Raw genomic sequence first — 15,143 nt, 5'->3', positions numbered from 1 at the left:
TTGCTCAGATCTGCTTATGTGAATATCATTCTATTATACCAAGCTCTGAATATTTTAATAAGTTTCACTGTTTTGCATGTAGAATATTGTATGGGGACTACCATTAGAGCTTGAGATCATGAGGCTAGGGCCTCCAGGCATAGACAACCTCCGGCACTCAAGATGTTTATGACTACACCTCCCATGACGCTTTGTCAGCTTTAAGGGTGTAGGAGCATTATTGGGGATGTAGTCCAAAACATCTGGAGTACCGAAGGTTGCCTATTCCTGGGCTAGGCAGACATAGATCACCAGGTAAGAAGATGTTGGTTGCAGGGGTAAGGAGCAGAGTCACTATCTGAGCGGGGAGTCAAACTACTCACCATTTTAAAACTTCGCCAGCTGCCCCTGAATAGTGCTTATTATATTTTTTTAAAAATGTACACAGTTCATTATGATCTGTCTTCTTTTATTTCTTTTTTTTTTTTTTTTTATATATTCTTTATTTTTCGTGCTGAGCAGATTCAAAAAGACATGTGTGGCTTGCGCAGAAGCCTGTTTTGTATTTAAGCGGTAGGTATGATTGCACGCATCATAGCGATGTTGGTGCCTTTTTTGGTTCCGTAGCCTGTGGCCTGCGCAGAGGCCTATTAAGGTGTCGTTTGCTACAGTGTCTGTCAGCGTTTTCCTTTTGACTCTTTTAACATATGTTGTAACAGTTCAGTACATATTAAACCATATGAAAATTAACTTAAATAAAACGAAATAGTTCCATTACACGAGTGAGATTTCGCCGTCCCTGATCTGTCATTTCTATTTGTTTTAGATGTCGTATTGTTCCCATGTGGCCCAGACTTTCCGGAATGTGTTGGTGGTATTTCTCACCTGAGCTGTCATCTTATCCATTAGGTAGTTGTCCCTAATTTTTGCTTTGACCAGGGTGAGTGGGGGTGTGTCTGTGTTTATCCAATGTTGCGCTATCGCTCTTCGAGCGGCTAGGTAGAGCATATTTAGAAGTTTTTGGTCATGTTTGTGGAGCCCCTCTGTGGGTCTCGAGAGGAGGCAGGCCCATGGGTCTAGCGTCAGTCGTCGTTCTAAAATTTGTGAGCATAAGTCTACTATCTTTCCCCAGTATTCCTGTATCTTTGGGCATTGCCACCACATATGGATGTATGTGCCCCTCTCTCCGCACAGTCGCCAGCATGTGTCTGTAGGGCTCAGTTTCATATGATATTGTTTCACTGGGGTGGTATGCCACCGTAACATTATTTTGTAAGCTTGTTCTTGTAGTGTTGTGCAGATGGACACCTTTGCGTTTGCCTCCCATATGTCCTGCCAGTCTGTTCCCTCCAATGTTTCCCCCAAGTCCTCCTCCCATCTATCCGTGTAGGTTTGCGCACCCCATATTCCTGATGTCGTGCATATGTGGCTATATAGCCGCGAGATTAGTTTCTCTGGCATTTTTTCTTTTAGACATATTTGTTCGAAAAAGGTTAGGGGTTTCGCCGCGGCTGTTTTAACCTCTTGCGTTTGTGCGAAATCCCGCAGCTGTATGTACCTAAAGAAGTCGCGGGTTTGTAGCGGGGCGAGGGATTGTAAGTGCTCATATGAGACTATGCGGTCGTCCGCGTAAAGGTGAGTATATCTCTGTAAGCCCGTTGCTTCTATTCCTTTGAAGTCTTGTGCCCTTATCCCTGGGGGGAATGCCCTATTGCGCAGCACGGGTGTCATTGGTGAGGGGATATCCGCTATTTTGTATTTTTGTGTGAATCGGTCCCATATGCTAATGGAGTTTAGAATGGCCGGACACCTGGTCCTTAGGAGCGCTCTGTGTTCCCTTGGTGTCCAAATGTGAAACTGTGGTAGGTCCGCACCTGTCATCAGTGCTTCAATGTCCACCCATCTACGTTGGTCTATGGGGCAGTGCCAATATGCTATTTGGGCTATCTGTGCCGCTACATAGTAGTGGTGGAGGTGTGGCAGGCCCAGCCCCCCCCTCCATTTTGGGTTGTACATTGTGGCTCTGGCTATCCTAGGTCTTTTCCGCTGCCATATGAACCCGTCTGCTGCCCTCTGTATGTCCTTTAAGTCATTTTTGGTTACGTTAATTGGGAGCGCTTGAAACAGGAACATTAGTCTGGGTAAGATATTCATTTTTATTGAATGTAGGCGGCCTAGCCAGGATATGGGTTTTTCCGTCCAATTTTCCAGGTCGGATTTTATTTTTGAGAATAGGGGCGTATAGTTTAGTTTAAATAATGTGTTGGTGTCTGCCGTTAACTTCACTCCTAGGTACGTGAGAGCTTCCGTGTTAATTTTGATTTTGTGTATGTGTCTAATCAGTTGTATGTCTTGGTCGGCTATGTGAAAAGGCAGTGCTACGGATTTGGTGAGGTTGATCTTGTAGCCGGACACGTCCCCGTATGTTTGTAGTAGTCCCGCCAGGTGAGTCAGTGAGTGGCTTGGGTTCGTAAGTGTGAGGAGTACGTCGTCTGCGTACGCTGCTATCTTAAATTGTTCGTTCCCAAGTTGTACCCCTGTAATATTTGGGTCGTTTCGGACTGCGTGTAGGAATGGCTCTAGGACAAGAGCGAATAACATTGGGGATAATGGACATCCCTGCCTTGTTCCGTTTCCTACGTCAAAGGGTATCTTAGGTGCTCCCGCCACTATGGTTTGTGCCCGTGTGTTTGTGTATAGTGCTCGTATTGCTGTGATGAAGGGGTCAGGGAAGCCTAGTGTGTGGAGCAGTTGCAGCATGAAGGGCCATTGCACTCTATCAAAGGCCTTCTCTGCGTCCAGCGAGAGGGCCAGTGATGGTGCTCGTGTGTCTGCCATGTGCCACAGCAGGTCTACCCCCCGGCGGGTGTTTTCGTACAGCTGGCGTCCCGGTATGAAGCCTACCTGATCCGGGTGAATTAACTTGGGTAGTAATGGAGCCATTCTGTGTGCCAGGATTTTAGCAAAAATTTTTAGGTCCGAATTTATTAGGGAGATAGGCCTGTAATTTGTGGCTAAGGTCGCGTCCTTATCGGGTTTGGGTAGTAAAACTATGTTTGCTATGGCCATGTCCCGGTCCGGGGTGCCTCCCTGTAGGAAGTGGTTAAACAGTTTGGTGAGGTGTGGCAGTAACTCTGTGCTGCATTTTTTGTAATACGACATATCGTACCCATCTGGTCCTGGTGCCTTATTACTTTGAAGATTGGAGATTGCTACCCCCACCTCTTCCTGTGTGATTGGTTCACTTAACTCGGTGGCGTCCCCTGTCGTTACTTTGGGTAAGCGTGTGTGTGCTAGGAATTCGGTGATGCGGCTTAGGTATTGGGCTTGTTCTTCCCCCTCTCTAGGCGTGTGGTTGTATAATGCCTTCAAGTATTCTGTAAACGTTTCGTTGATAGCTTTCGGTGTGTTGTCTATTTGGTTTGCTGAGTTGCGTATTTTGGTGATGTGTTTACGTTCCTGTCTGGGTCTAAGTGTGCGTGCTAGCATGGTGTCCATTTTATTCGCCTTTTCGTAGAATAGCCTTTTAGACCAGAGTACGGAGCGGGTTATTTCTGCTAGAGTTTGTTCCCTAATGAGATGTCTGATGTTTTGTAATTGGTTATATAAGGTGACGGTGGGGTTTTGTTTGTGTTGTTGGGCGGTTTTCCTCAGTGTTGCCTGTAGCTCCAGTATGCGTTTTGTTTTTGCACGTTTTTTATGTGTAGCTGCTTGTATGAGGTGTCCCCTTAACACTGATTTGTGGGCTGCCCATAGTGTGGTCGGGTTTATGTCTTCTGTGTCTTCTTTTATTTCTAATTACTGTAGAAGTCAAATGAAGAACTGCTATTTCATCACCAGAGTTATGTTTATCGACAACGATAATAGAACCCAGATTTCAGTAAGGAATTAGTTGGCATCACACTTACACGCATCCACCTTTTCAAGAAGCAAATACTCTAGGCTTTAAGTGCTCTCAGAAACAGCGTCTCAGTTGATTTGACACATTGTAACAAACAGTTTTCATTTTGCAATAGGTGTGTGTATTCATTACTTTCCCATTACAGTAGCTTGGTTTACAATAAATAAACATTGTCTTGTATTATTTGTTCCATCAAGAGATTAGATAAAACGACGAATGTGCATGATTACATAGTTACGTTGTTAAAAAGCTAAAACAGAAAAAGGCACAGGTCTTTATTAAACCCGTACAGTGTATTTTATCTTTATTGGTTAAAAAAAAAAAAAAAAAATCCTTGCTAAGATGCATTTTTAGGTTTGGGGGTGAGGGGAGGGACAGAAAGAAATAATTCACTCAAAAAAGTAAGGTTAGAGAAAAAAGTATATGAACCTAATCAATAAAAAAGTACTTGACACCTGTAGACCATATCCATTGGACACTAGGACACTTAGGCAAACTTATGTTTTGACAGAAATGTTCTTTTAAAATCTATAAATAATCATTAGAAATATTACTTAATAAGATTGTTAAAAATGCAAATGTTTTAAAAGGCACTCCAGACAAAACCCTATTTTTCTGAATAATATAAAGTTGTTGTTTTTTGGCATTTCTATTATTTTATTATTATTTTCAATCCATTAAGAAAACAATTATGCAGTTGACATACTAAACATTTAATCAGAGATCACGATGCATGTATGTATGTGTTTTAAATGGTATCAGAATGAGTGTTTTCATATGTAATCTATGCTCCAGGTAGTACTGATGAATCTAATAAAATAAATTCACCAAAAAGTATTCTTTACTAGGGCTACGTGTTCTAACCGTTTTATTTTGTGCACGTCGCACGTGTTGATTGTGGAACCCATTCTGTGGGCACTCATGTGAAGCTGTTCTGATTGGTGCAGATTTTCAGCTTCCCTTTTCTTGCTGCTAGCACCAATCTGGCAATAAAAAAAATGCTGCACACTTGTACTTTTCAGACGCATGACGCCTCTTCAGGCTTCTGCAGATCCGTGTAACTAGTTCCCGCACTTTTGGAGTCGCAGGGGTGACATGGACCAATCAAAGTCTGTCTAAGTATCTGTGAGGATTTTTAGGCCCTCTGTCTTTGACCTGTTGTGATTTCCTCTATGTCTCCACTCAATGTGTTTCTTCTCTGATTTTCCTGCAATTGACTTGACTTATCTTTTGACTTTGAGTACCTGGCTAGTTTTACTGTTCTCCTGTACTATTGTTACCCTGATCTTGGAATGTTAAACCATATTTGCTATATATATATAAGTCTGGCACTCAAACCTCCAAAATAAACAAGAAAACTTACACCAAGGTGCTGCTCTGCTCTGAGTATAAAAAATATGGTAAAGATGAGGGCACTCAATGGATTTCCAAACAAAATATTGTATTAGAATGCTGCCAATATGGATCAACGTTTTGACCAAACAGGTCTTTATCAAGATGGCAATACAGTACAAATGGTGAGTTTATATACAATACATAAAACAGTAATAAGTGACTTACCAAGTGCAGGTGATGGGAGTGAATGGACAGAGCTCGGAATTAGAAACCCGGAAGTGAACCGTGTGTGATGACGTAATGACGTGCCCATGCGTGTAGTCATGGAAACTGTAAATTGTTGGCGGAAGTGAACATGCAAACCAGTGATCAAGAGTACCGAATGTGGTAATAGAATGATAATAAAATCCTAAGTGAAAACGAACATGGAAGAGGGAAAGAGGGTGTCTGGAAACTATAGAGTGATGGAGTGATAAGGGTGGAGAAAATATTTTTGCTTTCTGACTTATGTTCTGCAAGTTGGAAAGTGTATCTGTAACACCATGTTTAAATTAAATCAACTGTGGTTGTCTAATTTGTATAATATCATTGACCTGTTCTTTAATTTTTGTAATCATTGTACTGTATGTTAAAGTATCCATTACTAAAAGAAGTGAACAAAAAATGTATTAGAAATACAAAGAAACTAGTCATGTGCTCAAACTCCCATTACTCCTGGGTGGCAGCAATGACTATAGTACACATCAGCCAAAATACATATACTAAAAACCAAAGAAAAAAAGTTACCTGCGCTCTTTCCACATACCTGTGTATTTTTAAACAAATGGAGGTATTTTTAAACAAAATGTATTAGGTCCTAAAAAAACACATTTCAATTGGACAAAGGTAAATGCATGTCCTTCAGATCATCATATTTGTAAATAAACAAAACCAAATATCATATCAATAACGTTTAAGATTATTCAACATATTTGGCCAGTCTGTATCGAATGTCCCTATACAGCGAATAAAATAGTCAGAAGATGGAGTACAGTCTGAGAGTAGTAAGTCACGGTCTGAGTTAATAGCCCTGGGGTAGGCCTTTTTAAGGACTCTATTTGGGTATCCTTTTTCTTTAAAGGCTTTGTGAAGAACCCAGGATTTGATTTTAAAGTCCTCCAGGGACGAGCAGTTCCTACATAGGTGGAAGCATTGGCCAATAGAAATGCCTGCTCTGGATGAATATGGATGGTGACTGGACCAATTTAGTAGACTATTAGTCGCTGTTTTTTGTGATATAACATGATTGTTATCGTTCCATCTTGCTGTATAGAGACAGTAATGTCCAGGAAATTCAAATTCCTGCCTCCAATCTCACTGGTGAATCTCAGGTTGATATTATTCATGCTCAGCGTTTGTACGAATTCCTTAAATGGATTTACAGAGCCCAACCATATCACAAAAACATCGTCTATATAGCTCTTCCAACAGTGGTTTTCTCAAGGTACGGGGATATACTTTGGTCGTTTTTGAAGTTGCCCTCCCATGTGCCAAGGTATAAATTGGCATAGGAGGGGGCACATGACATCCCCATCGCTGTTCCCTTGATTTGGTGGTAAATTACACCGTTGAATAGAAAAATTTGATGCGAGTACAAATTGGAATAAGTCATAAATAAAGTTGATATAGCTGAACGGGGTGTTTAGTTCACCATGTAGTATAGATCTCACGTTCTCCATCCCCAGGATGTGGGGGGTGGAGCTGTACAATGATTCTACATCTAAACTACATAGTAGTGCACCTTCTGGTACCCCCATGTCTTCCAGTAGTTGTAACATTTGTTTAATGTCTCTAACAAAGGAAGGTAAAGTGGAAACTATTGGGGACATTACTTTGTCTAGATAGATACTGATATTCTGACTGAGATTCCCTGTACCCGACACAATCGGTCTCCCCGAGGCGTTAACCAGTGATTTATGTATTTTGGGGAGGCTGTAAAAGGCTGAAAACAATGGTTGTTTAACAAGCATGAACTAAAACACATCCTTTGTGATGAGTCTGTTGTTCATAGCTTCGGATAATAGAGCCTTCACTTCACTGAGGTATTCAGAGGAGGGGTCACTTGGTAATATCTGGTATGTATCATTGTCGTCAAGGAGGTGATTCACCATCAGTACATACTTGGAGCAGCCCATTATGAAAATTTTCCCACCCTTGTCAGAGGGTTTAATGATTATGTTAGCATTAGTACGTAGTGATTGTAGTGCCTTCCTTTCGACTTTTGAGAGATTATTGTTCGGTCTAAAATCAAGATCGTTGGGGTTTATTGACTCAATATCCCTGCCTACCATCTCAAAAAACATATCTATGTGTTTATAGTGTATGAGGTGTGAAATGAATTTGCTCTTAGGTTTAATGTCAGTGTTAGGTATACTGTTAGGTCTTGTGTCATCATTACATTCCAAAAGTTCCACCAGAGTGTCTAGGCAATCTAGATCTTTAATGGTCAAACCCAGGCTTTGAGCTTTTTGTTCTCTTTTGAGGGTGTGATATTTGAGCAAGGCTAATTTGTGGGCAAACAGGTGTAAATCTTTCGTCCAACTAAATTTATTAAAGTGAGGTATGGGTACAAACGTGAGACCTTTTTGAAGTGTTAAAATCTCTACCTTAGAAAGACTGATAGTGGATAGGTTCATAACCTTAACGTCATTCGCATTTATTTGCGGTATCTCCGTTGGCCCCTGTTTTTCTGTGACAGTCTGGTCCTGGGGCCCTGAAACTTTTCGGCCTTTCTTAGCCCTAAAAAATGTACGGAGTATGCTTTTAGGGGGAGCCACGTCTATGGTCTTTTGTGTGCTTGTAGTTTCAACCTCATCATTGTTGGTAGACTCCTACTCGGAGGTGCTAAAGCGATCGAAGTCTACTCTTACTCTCTTCTTGAAGTGGTGATAGACCTTTCCTGTTTCAAAGTCAGTAGTATCTCTCACAAATTCCTGATGTTTTTTTTAATTTTAATTTGGTATGAGAACCTATCCAGGTTATTCTTAAGTTTGATTTCTAAACTTTGAAAGAGGGGGTCTGTATAAAATGTTTGAGTTACCTTGATCTCAGTGTCCAATTCCTGTTGAATCGAAGTGAGAGTGTCTCATACTTACAGATGATGGACATGAAGGTTGAGGAACATTTAGATGCTGCCTTCTCCCACTCTCTGTTAAACCCCTCGATATCTATGTTCCTAGAGGGAGGGACTAGTACCCACAACCACCTTGGGATTATATTTTTAGCAATGTAGTTGTTCAGAGTAGAGATTTCCTAACTTGTTCTAATTTGTTGCTTAAAGAGTCTAGTTAATTTATTAAAGCTCATCTGTATATTCGGGGATGGTGGTGGTGGGAGAGAGGGATTGCTAGAGAATATTGTGTCGGCATCTAGACACCATTGATTTGCATCTACGTTATTCGACAAGAAGCCTGCCATGAGTAACGAAAAAGCTGATTCCTATGTGAACTTGATAAGATTAGTAAAGGCTAGTGGTGCAATAACACCTGAACTAAGATAAATAATAGGGAGCAAGTGAAGGGCCAAGTCTAGAGTCCCAAGAAACAGTGGTTCAAAACTGGTTCCTTAGGCAGCTCCCCTTCTTTTGTGCTCCTAGTTCCTGGCTACTGTGCAGATCCCCCCTAGAGTTTATCTAGATAGGTATCTATCTCTGTTCAACCAGAGTTTCACATTAGGACTCCCTTGTTTCAAGGGATCCCTTCTTCTCTATATTGTACCTAGGGTTACCCCCTTTCTTGTTACTCTGTTATAGGCTGCCTAACAACCGATGTAGCGGAGCTGCAATATTAAAATCAATATCTCCGCTGGTAGACGGTAAAACATCAAGGAGAAGCGCAGTACAGCAACACAACCCCAATTTTCCAATAACCGGACAATACACAGTTCTGGGAGTCAACTGATTTTTATTCTGCCACAGATGGCTTTTATGCAACTCCCCATGCAAGGGGTTTCTTAATTTACATTCCAGGGTTTTCCACTGGTGGACCTTGTTGGAGACCGGGGACAAAGTAACATTTCTCAGACTCCTCCTCTGTATCTGGGAGATAATTGAGTAAGGACAACTCTTTAATTACATTATCTCACAGGTACAGAAAATATACAATATTTCAAACCATCAAAACACACATTAATACTTTTCAGAACTCCATGAAAGATACTTCACCGAATAGCAGGGATCTTAGCGCCCACTCTGTCGAAATATCACTCAGATCCGTTCGGTAGATTAGGAACGCCATTCGAGTGAAGTTTAAACCGGTCAACCACGAGGTGAAATCCCAAAATAGTTCCAGATGGTTTTAGGGAGTATTCACCATTAAAATTAGGGAGTATTCACCATTAAAATAATGAAGGGAACTGTTCGTGTTACAGGGGGTCGTGTGCCCTGTGTTCGGTGGTTTATTTTATACAAATGCCGTTCTTTATAGGTAAAGGGAAACAAACACACAAAGGGATGGTAGTACAGCGGTGTTCGCGCAGTCGAGTGTCCGATTATAGTTCCATGCACTCGACGAACCAAGCATCGCTGTGTTTGTGAACAAACATGGCCGCCGCCATGTGTTCGGTTATACGAACGTTGGTCCCCAATCCGACCACTTAGAACCTTGCGGTTTCTAAGTGTGAATAACATCAATTGGAGGCACACAACTCCCCTGGGTGGGCTTACTGTTCGGTAGGTTGTTCGACAGACGATATATCTTTAGTCTGTTCGGGAACTCCAAATTGTCGAACGAACTCAGTCTTGAATATGAATAGGTTGCTGGTTCTGCCACAACCCAGTTTTGGACTCCCACTGTTTCTTGGGACTCTAGACTTGGCCCTTCACTTGCTCCCTATTATTTACAGCTATGACTGCCTTGCCCCCCAAACAACCAACCACTTTGTGGTACCTGTATTCTTAGTTTGGCCTTCTGGTTCTGTACATACTTCAGCCCTCATAGACGGAGGAATGGTGGGTAAATTTATGGATGAAGACTTTGCCAAGCAGCATCACATTCTCCTAGTTCTCAAGGATTTCATTGCTGCTCTTTAGGTTATTGTTGTTTATTCTCTTTTTCCATCTACCATTTCTATATCATCAGCCCTATGGTCCAACTTGTTCTTCTTATTGCCTTAATGTTACACACCCTGTTTGTACTACTTTACTAACTCATTTATCTACATCTATCCCTGAACCCTTACAGGAATTTGCCAATGTTTTAACATATATACATTTTGACACAGTGCCCGGTGTGTAAAACCATTTTGTGTGATCTTTGGGCAGCCATTATCCAACCAAAATCACTCTTCCTGAACTGCGTATTCACACAGCGATGGCATCAGCTGTCCTCAGTGAACATGCAACATACTGTCAGGCAGCTTTCATTTACAAGGATCACAAAGTGAGATTCCCAACAACTTCAGAATCCTGTGAAGCGAGATGTCAGTGGGTGGGGTAAAATTGGGTAGGTCATTGATTCAAATCACATCATTGGTGCTGTACGAAGTATTGGCAGGTCAACCTGGTGTGAATGCATGTCAGGCTGTCTGTCAATCATCCAGGCAAGTCCACTGAGGGTGTGCCATGCATAGAGTACTGTTTCAGGGCTCTCAACAGAGTCCTAGTGCAAGAGCAGGATACCAGGAAACAAAGTTGAGATGGACGGACAGGACCCTGAAATCTTGATGATTGGGAGTAGTGAAGCGATCTGTTTCTTAAATTCTTTTGCATCAAGTGACAGCACATCATTTCACGCCCCCCCAACTTTTCAATAGGACACAGAGGGACACTTTAATTTTACGGGTGTGAGATATTTTAGGTGATTTTCTAATAATTCATTAAGCTAAAATATAATTTAGCATGAGAACAATGTATGTTATTTACGCAAACTAATTTCTTAATATATTTACTGCAGTTTATTCGCTTACCCCAGTATATACTGCTTTCGAGATAGAGCTATGGATATGTTACAGGTACATTTGTCTATGTCATGCAATGTTTTGGAAGCTAGTTGTGGTGGAGATTCTTTATTCCCAGGTTAGAACACACAGTACAATCCGACCTAGCTTTGAAAGCTATGCACACAGCCTGCTTGCCATCCACAAGATGGCCGGCGCCAACCAACGGATAAACTGGAAGAACGCGTGATGGAAGCGCCAGCCGGCGAGTTTTGATGACGCACTGATGCCCACGGCATGATGGGCTCTGCATCACGTCGTCAGAGGTATAGATGGTGCTGTGTTTCCCGCCGAGCACGGGATCCATGTTTATAACGGTAAGTGCGTGAGCTAGGATCGGTTTAATGCAGTGACTGTGACACCAAGTATTGTTACCGTGTGTCTGCCGGGGGAGGAGGAGGAGGGGAGGTTCTGCTATAAATGGGGGGTTGGTTTTAAAAGCACCTCCAGGGAGAGGAGCATTATTTGAGGGACACCATTACTAGAGGTTACATTATTGAGGAGCAAGAAAACAAACAAACAGAAAATACCCTAAACACTGTTCATAAGCTTTCTTTTTTGGGATTTTGGTGTTAGTAGATTTAAAGGGGTACTATAGTCACCATAACTACTGCAGCTTCATGTAGTGGGTCTTGTGAGTATAGTATGCCCCTGCAAGCATTTCAGTGTGAACCCTGCCCTTTCAGAGAATTGCTGCCTAGTAACACCTCTAGTGGTAGCCCCTCAGATGGCCACTAGAGGTGCTTCCTAATCTCAGTACAGTGTGCATCACCTACATTCAGCATCTTCGCATTCTGCATGGATGCTCCCCATAGAGATTAATTGATAAACTCTGGGAAAAGATGCTGATTGGTGTGCCGTTTTGCTGTGCAGGTGCAATAGCCTACTAGTGCTTCCAATGGGAGAGCATTGGCTTGGCTGAGATAATCAAGCTTGATTTATTATTATTATTGCCATTTATATAGCGCCAACAGATTCCGTAGCGCTTTACAATATTATGAGAGGGGGGGTGTAACTATGAATAGGACAATTACAAGAAAACTTACAGGAACAATAGGTTGAAGAGGACCTTGCTCAAACAAGCTTACAGTCTCTCTTCTGCGCAAGCAAGGCCAGCCGGCTTGGCAGAAAAGCTAAGTAAAATACCTTTTCACTGCGATCCTGAAGGGTGCTTGTTCCCTAACCAGCCTCTCCAGGACGTGTTTGCATTCCTAACAAATATTGTGTTCCTTTTAACGATGTGTCATTGGTTATGTATGAAAAGCCTTTCTAGTGCATAATTCTGTAAATAAAAATGACCACGAACATTCCACTGTTTTTTTCAGGAATAATTACTCCGCTGTGCCCCACCACTGATTTACTGGTGCCCCTGTCTTGTCAAGCCTTTGGTACTCCATGCAGTGGTGTATTTTGGTTCTGTGCTGCCCTAGGCATGACTAAACTTAGGCAACCCACTAATCTAAATTATTCCCACCCCCTTCTCATCATGGCCGCACATCTTAAACAGACATTCCTTTTTAGACTCCACATTTTCCTTTTAGAGCCCAACCTCTTTCTCTCTGTAAATTAAAAGTGTGCATCTGAACCAATGAGTGAGTGTGTGAAAGAGCCAGTGTGTTTAGTGCTAATGTGTGGGTGAGTTGCTTTAGCAAAGACTAGTGGGTTCATTTTTAGTGTAGTGTAACTTATTTGGGTTAAATAAGAATAAAGAACATTCCTGTGAGAGCAGCAACGACACTGCCTGACATTAGTATGGGTTAAAATCCTGAGTGGCAGCTATTTTAATTGCTTTTATTAAAATGCCAGCAGGTGTGACTATCAATAATCTCGTGCTATATTCAAGATTAATTATCCAGACTGCACAGCGGTAATAGGTGTATTATTCCAGATCATTACGGGCAATATATAGTTTACTGTGCAATAGGTCATTGTGAAGTTTAAGACGTGAACTCCAGTCTCTGCAGGTCATTTCCAGAGAGCTAGTGCTGAATCTATTTATATGGATGGTCTACTCTGTGGAGCACATAGACTGTTGCTCATTGAAACAGGGCTATCCATACAAAGTCTATGAATAGAAACACAGAGGAAATCAGAAAAGGAATGAAAACAATATCCAAGGCGTTCACTCCAAATGGAAGTGAATGTCTAGGAATAGGTACAACTTAGGTTAAATAAGTAGCTTACATGCCAAAAAATATACAAAAAACCTTTTATAAGTCCATAAGGCAATGAGCTACAATTCACAGTAAAAGGGTCCCAAATAGGAACTGTGTGTGTGTGTGTGTGTGTGTGTGTTAGGGATCGACTGATTATCGGTTTTACCGATATAATCGGCCGATAATCGGTATTTTCGGCAATATCGGTATTGGCCAATATAGATACCAATATTGCTGATAATACCTTCTAGGACCGCCAGGCTCATTACAAGCCCAGCGGTCCTGGGGGGGGGGGGGCGGCAGGAAGCTGTTTCTTACCTTGCCTGCAGCTCCATGTCTAAATCTTGCGAGACTCGCGGCCGCAGAGCGTAGCCACGGGTTACCATGGCAACGATTGGCGCGCGCTGCGAGATTTACACTGGGGAGCTGGAGGAGCTGCTGGCAAGGTAAGAAACTGCTTCCTGCCGGCCCTCCCACAGTACTTAACAAGCCACCGGACCACCAGGGAATACTATATCCCCCCCTCCCTGGTAAGAAGCATTGAGGGGGGGCCTAAAAAAACCCACACCATTTAAATATTTTAAAAAAATTAAAATAAAAAATGCCCCCCCATTTTACACAAATTACATCACTACACACACAGACTCTGCATTACATACACACACACGCACTGCATTACATACACACACACGCACTGCATTACATACACACACACGCACTGCATTACATACACACACACTGCATTACATACACACACTATACACACACTCCATTACACACACGCACACACAAACAAACACACACTGCATTACATACACATACTACACACACACACACTGCATTACATACACACTACACAAACGCACTGCATTATATACACATTACACATACACACACACTACACAAACACACTGCATTATATACACATTACACATACATACACACACACACTACACAAACACACTGCATTATATACACACAATGCATTCACTATACACACTACACAAACACACTCTGCATTCACTATACACACTACACAAACACACACTCTGCATTCACTATACACACTACACAAACACACACTCTGCATTCACTATACACACTACACAAACACACACTCTGCATTCACTATACACACTACACAAACACACACTCTGCATTCACTATACACACTACACAAACACACACTCTGCATTCACTATACACACTACACAAACACACACTCTGCATTCACTATACACACTACACAAACACACACTCTGCATTCACTATACACACTACACAAACACACATTCTGCATTCACTATACACACACTACACAAACACACATTCTGCATTCACTATACACACACTACACAAACACACACTGCATTCACTATATATACACACTACACAAATACTGCATTCACTATACACACTACACAAACACACTCTGCATTCACTATACACACTACACAAACACACACACTCTGCATTCACTATACACACTACACAAACACACACACTCTGCATTCACTATACACACTACACAAACACACACTCTGCATTCACTATACACACTACACAAACACACACTCTGCATTCACTATACACACTACACAAACACACACTCTGCATTCACTATACACACTACACAAACACACACTCTGCATTCACTATACACACTACACAAACACACATTCTGCATTCACTATATATACACACTACACAAATACTGCATTCACTATACACACTACACAAATACTGCATTCACTATACACACTACACAAATACTGCATTCACTATACACACTACACAAA

The 15,143-nt window shown here is 41.8% G+C and overlaps 1 protein-coding gene across 1 annotated transcript in view; it reads left to right on the top strand.

The window, feature by feature from the left end:
* The first annotated feature begins 11,425 nt into the window (after window positions 1–11,425).
* Window positions 11,426–15,143, top strand: part of CHAMP1 (chromosome alignment maintaining phosphoprotein 1) — a 12,810-nt gene continuing 9,092 nt past the window's right edge. Inside the window, exon 1 of the mRNA XM_063458594.1 lies at window positions 11,426–11,505. The gene's annotated coding sequence lies outside the window, so the exon portion shown is untranslated. The remainder of the gene's footprint in view (window positions 11,506–15,143) is intronic.

Source organism: Pelobates fuscus, chromosome 1, assembly GCF_036172605.1.
Source record: "Pelobates fuscus isolate aPelFus1 chromosome 1, aPelFus1.pri, whole genome shotgun sequence".
In the NCBI taxonomy this organism is placed as follows: Eukaryota; Metazoa; Chordata; class Amphibia; order Anura; family Pelobatidae; genus Pelobates; species Pelobates fuscus.
Note: the sequence above shows the minus strand (reverse complement) of the source record. Positions and strands in the feature narration are given on the sequence as shown.